General features: G+C 34.3%; 1 long non-coding RNA gene across 1 annotated transcript; it reads left to right on the top strand.

Annotated features, from left to right (window-relative positions):
* The first annotated feature begins 631 nt into the window (after positions 1–631).
* On the top strand, positions 632–6579 carry LOC126825455 (uncharacterized). Its single transcript, XR_007681976.2, has 6 exons — positions 632–823; positions 1029–1171; positions 1433–1621; positions 1943–2075; positions 2385–2538; positions 3622–6579. It is a non-coding gene; the product is annotated as an uncharacterized LOC126825455 (long non-coding RNA).
* Positions 6580–6964: the final 385 nt, after the last annotated feature.

Raw genomic sequence — 6964 nt, 5'->3', positions numbered from 1 at the left:
AAGTAATTCAGGAATATATGCCTACCTACCTGAATATGAAGATTTTTAAATCTATCGGTGATATGAAGAAACTGGTATGATCTATAAAGCTATAACGTCACTTCCATTCTTCCGAGTTTGAATAGTTTAACTTATACTTTTTTTCTATTTTATAGTGTTAATCAAGAAGGTAATTTTAAACAGAATGTTGCAACACATTGTTTGGTATTTATGGTTGTTGGTATCAACCGTAGCATCAAATATACCATCGGATGGTTTCCAACTAAAACTGCAACTGCCAGCAATCTTTATCCAATTTTTGGGGAATCTGTAGGACATCTAGAAACTGTTTGCAATCTAAAGGTTAGTAACAAAGCATGATAAATGGTATTAGTCAAAGGTGTTTCGCACCTTCAGCACTTCACCTCCCGTGCACCCCAATCGTTGGTTTCTGAATATGCCCTTGTTACTGTGGATATTGGAAAAGGTTCATTATTAAATTGAGAAGTTGCGGAATTTATGATGGAGAATTGATGGAAATTTTCGATCAGATTGGTGAGTTACGCTGACGGGAAATTTGTTGATGAATCAATATTTAGTTTCTTGTACATCTCGTAAAAAAAATTAAATTGTTATATTTGTTTAGGTAATTGCTCTTATATCTGACAAGACCTCCTCAAATATGAGATTTATATCTCCTCATGGACCAGATGTTCATAAAACAACCAACTTATTTGCTCCTGAAAGAGAAATATATTTCTTTTCTGATGCTCCTCATCTTCTCAAAACTGTAAGAAATAACTTAGCTGCATCTGGTAGTAATCGGAACAGTCGATTATTGTGGGTAAGTCAATTTTCACATAAATTTCCTCTGGACCTAAAAGTTTCCATCTCTCAAGGGGACAATCCATGAAAGACTTAGAGACAACATAAAAATCAGAATAGGTTTAAAGACAAAGTTTATTAATTTTGGCCATTTGAAGTTTACACGTAGTGATAAATCAGTTGGTAGACATATTCTACAATCACTCTTTAAATTTTATTTGCAGAAGAACAACCAAAATCTTTTATGGAAACATGTGGCAGATGTATATGAAAGAGATATGGCTCATGAGTTGAGCAAGGTTACAAAACTTACAATCACATTCATTTAACATCATTTTCTGTTATGAAAGTGAATTTTGTTGCCCAGGTAAATATATATATATTACTAAACTTTTAATGTGAAGATGCCTTCTGATATCCAGTAAAATTTTACTCATCTATGGATCAGAGGCTTTTATGCATTAGGAAATTTGATTGTTCACTATTTGTCAACAAATTGATTTTGTGTTGGGTGTGGGGGCATGATTCATGAGAGGTACTTGAATTTAAATACACTTCATTTTAGTCAAAATAGAAATTGTTATAATACTAATACCATAATTTATTATTCCATCATAAATATTTGCAGGTCTTTAGTCGTTCTGTTGGCAAGGTGATCGAAGAATTTGGTGGAGAAGAGGCCCAGGAAACTGTTAAGTTTATTCTGTTAATTGATCGTTTCTTTGATTGTTTGAATGTAAGATCAAAGTTTGAAGGACAGAGAAAAAGAAAAACAGATCTAATGCCATACGAAAGTATTGATGATCCCAGGTTCAAGGTGAGTTACGTACCAGTATTTATATTCATGTTTTCTAGTAAATGAAGAGAATCAGAAACATTGATTAAGTACTAAACCACCTCAAAATATTAGAACATGTTCGTCATTGGCATTATTAAAAAAAATTTGAAAACATACTTATTCTTTGAGGCTTTTCCACATTAATACATCATTTATTTAATTTATACATAACATGACAATAATGATAAATATATATAGAAAATGACCGATTGGTATTTTATATCATTTCTAGTAAATGAAAATAATTGGAAACATTTGATTAAATACTAGATATACTAGACTGATTTTTATTTTATGTAGTTTCTTATTGATGACTTCTTGGGATAACTAGAAGACTGGAAAAAGCAGGTCAATGATCGAGCAGAATTTAGTAAAATTGAAAAGTCCAAAATGTTCCTAACTCACCAAACCTACAAGGGATTAGTAATTACAGGTATGTATTTTGGATTTTCATCATTGTCAAGCCTATTATTATATTAGAAGTCACAGGTTTTACAGGGTATGTGTCTAGTCAAGTGGGTTAATTAAAGATACATTATGGAATATTATGGAAGAATTGACTATTCTCGCTATAATAGTTAAAACATAGATAACGTAGGTAGAATATGTTTAAAATTTCAATTAAATTGCTCCACTCTGCATGACATATCCAGTGTTTAAAATGTATGTAATTTTAATAAACCCATAAAAGATTTTTACACCAGCTACATGTATATTAAATGTTTTCTTTTTTTTTCTATAGTTAAATCAGTTGTGGAAGCAACGAAGTTTCTCCTTAAGAATGGGGTCAGTTTTGTTTTGACAAATAAATTTTGTCAAGACCCATTCGAAGAACATATTGGCAGACATAGGGCCACGGGAAGGCGAAATGATAACCCAACAGTCTATGAATTTGGGTATGCATATTTATAGTATATTGAAGGGACATACTTGTATATATTGATTTAATTTTAAAAAAAAACTACCATTGAACGCTTTTACGTCCAGTTTTATGAAATAAATTGAATCCATTTTTAAAACAATATTTAAAGGACAATATTGGTGTCAGTCATTATAAAATATGTGATAGAGTTCGTTAAATACATCCCATATATAATTTTAACACAGAGATCATTGCTACGGGAGATGTGTAACAAGCACGTGAAGAAAAGGGAAGTGACGTCAAACATGACAAACACGAGTTGTCCTTCTATATAACTGGCTGAAGTTAAGAGTGATAACAGACAAACGATCGAATTTCATTTCACTAATAATTCCGTTGAAGTTGAAAAGTTATTATATGGGACGGTGAGAGGGTATCTCACAATTCAAAAATAGAATTGGCTGTCACTAGATAAGGGACACGAGAAAAATAGAAAACTCCCGTTTTTATTCATTCTGTTCTTAATAAAAACATGGTAATGCACGGACTTTTTCTAATTTGTTCGTTATCTTTTATCTACTGACAGCCAATTCTTTTTTTTAATTGTCAGATATACTCTCATCGTCTCGTATAACAACTTTTCATCTTCAACTGAATTATCAGTGAAATGAAATTCGATCGTTTGTATGTTATCGCTCGTTACTTCAGCCAGTTATATAGAAGGACAACTCTTGTTTGTCATGTTTGACGTCACTTCCCGTTTCTTCATGTGCTTGTTACACGTCTCCCGTAGCAAAGATCTCTGTGTTAAAGTTATATTTGGAATGTATTTAACCAGTTCTATCACATATGTAATAATGACTGACACCAATATTATCCTTTAAGAGCCACTTGGCTCCCAACTGTCAACCATTTGCATTGGACTATCTGTCAGCCCATCTGCGTGTTAATAATTCTTAACATTCTTAGAGGTGACACTGTTGATTATTCTTTGATCTTTTTTAAATTCTCAGAGGTGACACTGTCGATTATTCTTTGATCTTTTTTAAATTAATGTATGTTGTCTGAAGAAATGTACATTTCATAGATTAGTAAGAATTTTTAATTTAATTTCCAGTTACCAGGAAAATAAACTTCGCCTTCAGCGCTCTCTCTCTCCAACTTCATCCACATGGGAACATCAGGACAAGGAAAGCAGCAATTGATCTTGATGAAACACCTTTGAAAAAGAGAAGACAAACGACCCAGAAATAATTTCTATATGTCTGTCCGTATGCCTGCCTGTCTGTTTTATTGAATTGGTAACTTCACAAAATGAATTATTGCTGATCAAATGTAATTTCTCAAAAGTCAAGATGCTGTTATGTAATAGAGCGAACTCTGTTTGCAGGTTAAGCGGAGCGATAAGCAATTTGATTGGTCGGGACTTTGGAGCTCGATAACTTTGATTCTAATTGAGTGAGAGTGGTGAAACTGCTCGTATAGTTTCATTACATCATTATCTTAACAAGGTTCGATGCTGAGCATTTTCTGCTTAGGCAAAGTTAAGACTTCGATCTGATTGTTCAAGACTTTGGAACACAATGTCTCTCCTTCTAATTGAGGTAGAATGTTCAAATTTGGTGCAGGTGTTTATTAGGCGAATGCCTTGACAGAGTTCGATCATGCGCATTTTCCACTAAGTTCGATGATGAGAATTTTCTGCTTAGGCTTAGTAGCGATAAGCAACTCATTGAAACTGAGTGTATAGTTTCACTACCAGATACTTCAAAACCTTGACCGAGTCTTGATTGATAAAGACTTTGGAATACAACAACTCTCCTTCAAATTGAGGTAGAATTTCAAATTTGGTGTACATTGTAGGTGTTTATTAGGTGAATGCCTTGAAAGTTTGATCATGTATATTCTCCAATAAGTTCGATGATGAGAATTTTCTGCTTAGACTAAGTAGCGATAAGCAACGCGATGAAACTTAGTGTATAGTTTCACTTCCAGGTACTTCAAATCCTTGACTGAGTTCAATCGTGAACATCTTCTGCTTAGACTAAGTATAAATGATTGGTTTGATTGAAAATTTCAGTCAAATTACTTCACACTAAGCCAAGAAATACTCATTTTAAAAACCTTGTTGATTGTCATAGGCTCATAGGCAGATTTAGCTCTTGCATAATGTATGTTTAGTAAATAGTATGTGTCATCTACTTATTTTAAGATGTCGGTGGGGGGCAGCCTCATTATTGGTTTGTTGCCCCTCGCCTTTCGACGAAAGCAGGGGACTATTAAAATGGGTTCGTCTATCTGTCTGTTTGTCCGTCACACATTTTGGGACACAATAACTCTCTTTCTAATTGAACTAGAATGATCAAACTTGGTGTAGGTGTTTATTAGGTCAATGCCTTGATGGAGTTCGATAATGGGCATTTTCTGCTCAGGGTAAGCAGAGTTGATTGGTCGAGACCTTGGAACACAATAACTCATTCTAATTGAGTTAGAATGTTCACACTTGGCGTAGGTGTCAATTAGGTGAATGCATTGATGGAGTTTGAAGATGGGAATTTTCTGCTTAGGGTAAGCAGAGATAAGCAGTTTGACTGTGATGCTTTGGGACACGATAACTTTAGTTTTAATTAAGTGAACGTGAGGACACTTGGTGTATAGCTTTATTATATCAATTCAATACCTTGACTAAGTTCGATAATGAACATTTTTTGCTGAGGGTAAGCAGATTGATAAGCAATTTGATTGGTCTAGACTTTGGAACACCATAACTCTCCTTCTAATTGAGGTAGAATGTTCAAACTTGGCGTAGGTGTCTATTAGGTGAATGTTTAAACTTGATGTAGATGTTCATTAGGTGAATGTCTTGACTGAGTTCAATGATTAACATTTCGAGCTGAAGCCAAGCAGAGCTAATTGATTTCATTTGTCGATGGTTTGGGACAAGATAATCTTGATTCTATCTGATAGAGAGTGATGAAACTTAGTGAAAAAAATAAATAAGCGATTAATATGTGTCATCTATTTATTTTGCAATTTCGGCGGGGGACATCAGCCTCACTGTTGGCTTGTTCTAATAGCTTTATTACATCAATACCTTGACTAAGTTCGATAATGAACATTTTCTGTTGAGGGTAAGCAGAGCCTTTGGAACACAATAACTATCCTTCTAATTGAGGTAGAATGTTCGAAATTGGTGTAGGCTTTATTAATAGCTTTATTACATCAATACCTTGACTAAGTTCGATAATGAACATTTTCTGTTGATGGTAAGCAGAGCCGTTGGAACATAATAACTATCCTTCTAATTGAGGTAGAATGTTCGAAATTGGTGTAGGCTTTCATTAGGTGAATGCCTTGACAGAGTTCGATGATGAACATTGTCTGCTTACGTTAAGCAGATATAAACAATCTGATTGGTTGATGCTTTGGGGCACGATAACTTTGGTTATAATGAAGTGAGAGCAATGAAACTCTGAATATAGATTCATTATATCATTATCTTGACAAAGTTCGATGGTGAGAATTTTCTGGTCAAGACTTTGGAACATAACAACTCTGCTTTTAATTGAAGTAGAATGTTTAAACTTGATGTAGATGTTTATTAGGCGAATGTCTTGACTGAGTTCAATGATTAACATTTCGTGCTGAAGCTAAGCAGAGCTAATCGATTTCATTGGTCGATGCTTTGGGTCGTTCGGATGGGACGAAAAAACCGAGGTCCCGCGTACACATTGGCGTGCACGTAAAAGACCCCTTGGCAGTTAGAATTCGATATAAGAGTAGGCCGTAGCGCCGCTGCCCGGGCAAAATTTCCCTCATAGCACACTGTATGGCGTATGCCCGTCTTCATTAGCCCAGGTTAGGAGCAGAACAGTAGGACGTTAAACCCCATTTCATTTCGATGCTTTGGGACAAGATAATCTTGATTCCATCTGATCGAGCGTGATGAAACTTAGTGTATAGTTTGATTGCTTGATACTTTTGAAAAAAATAAATGTGCGATTAATTAATTAATATGTGTCATCTATTTATTTGGGGATTTCGGCGGGGGACATCAGCCTCACTGTTGATCGAATAGAATACCATTTTTGAATGTATAAAATTTATAGCCGAAAAATCTGCCTTATGTTTTTTGTACTTGCAATTAGCATTGTTCATGCCGAATTTGATGCATAACTAAGACAATTTGACTTTTGTTGTCATCAGCACCCTTTATTATCAGGCTTTTGGGCCAAGTTTGGAACATGGATGGTAAATACAATTTTTTTGGATGATTAGAAATAGTTCATCACCCCAAATAACATAACAAAAATGGACATATCTTATGAACAAAACTTACAGTGCTAGCTTTAAAATGTGCATTTTAGAGTACTCAACGCCCTTAAATTGTATTTATCATGAAAATGAATATTAATTACTGTACAAATGTACAATGTTTAACATTTTCCTAACATGGGGTT

This window comes from Patella vulgata, chromosome 6 (assembly GCF_932274485.2).
Source record: "Patella vulgata chromosome 6, xgPatVulg1.2, whole genome shotgun sequence".
NCBI lineage: Eukaryota > Metazoa > Mollusca > Gastropoda > Patellidae > Patella > Patella vulgata.
This window is presented reverse-complemented; position numbering and strand designations above follow the sequence as displayed.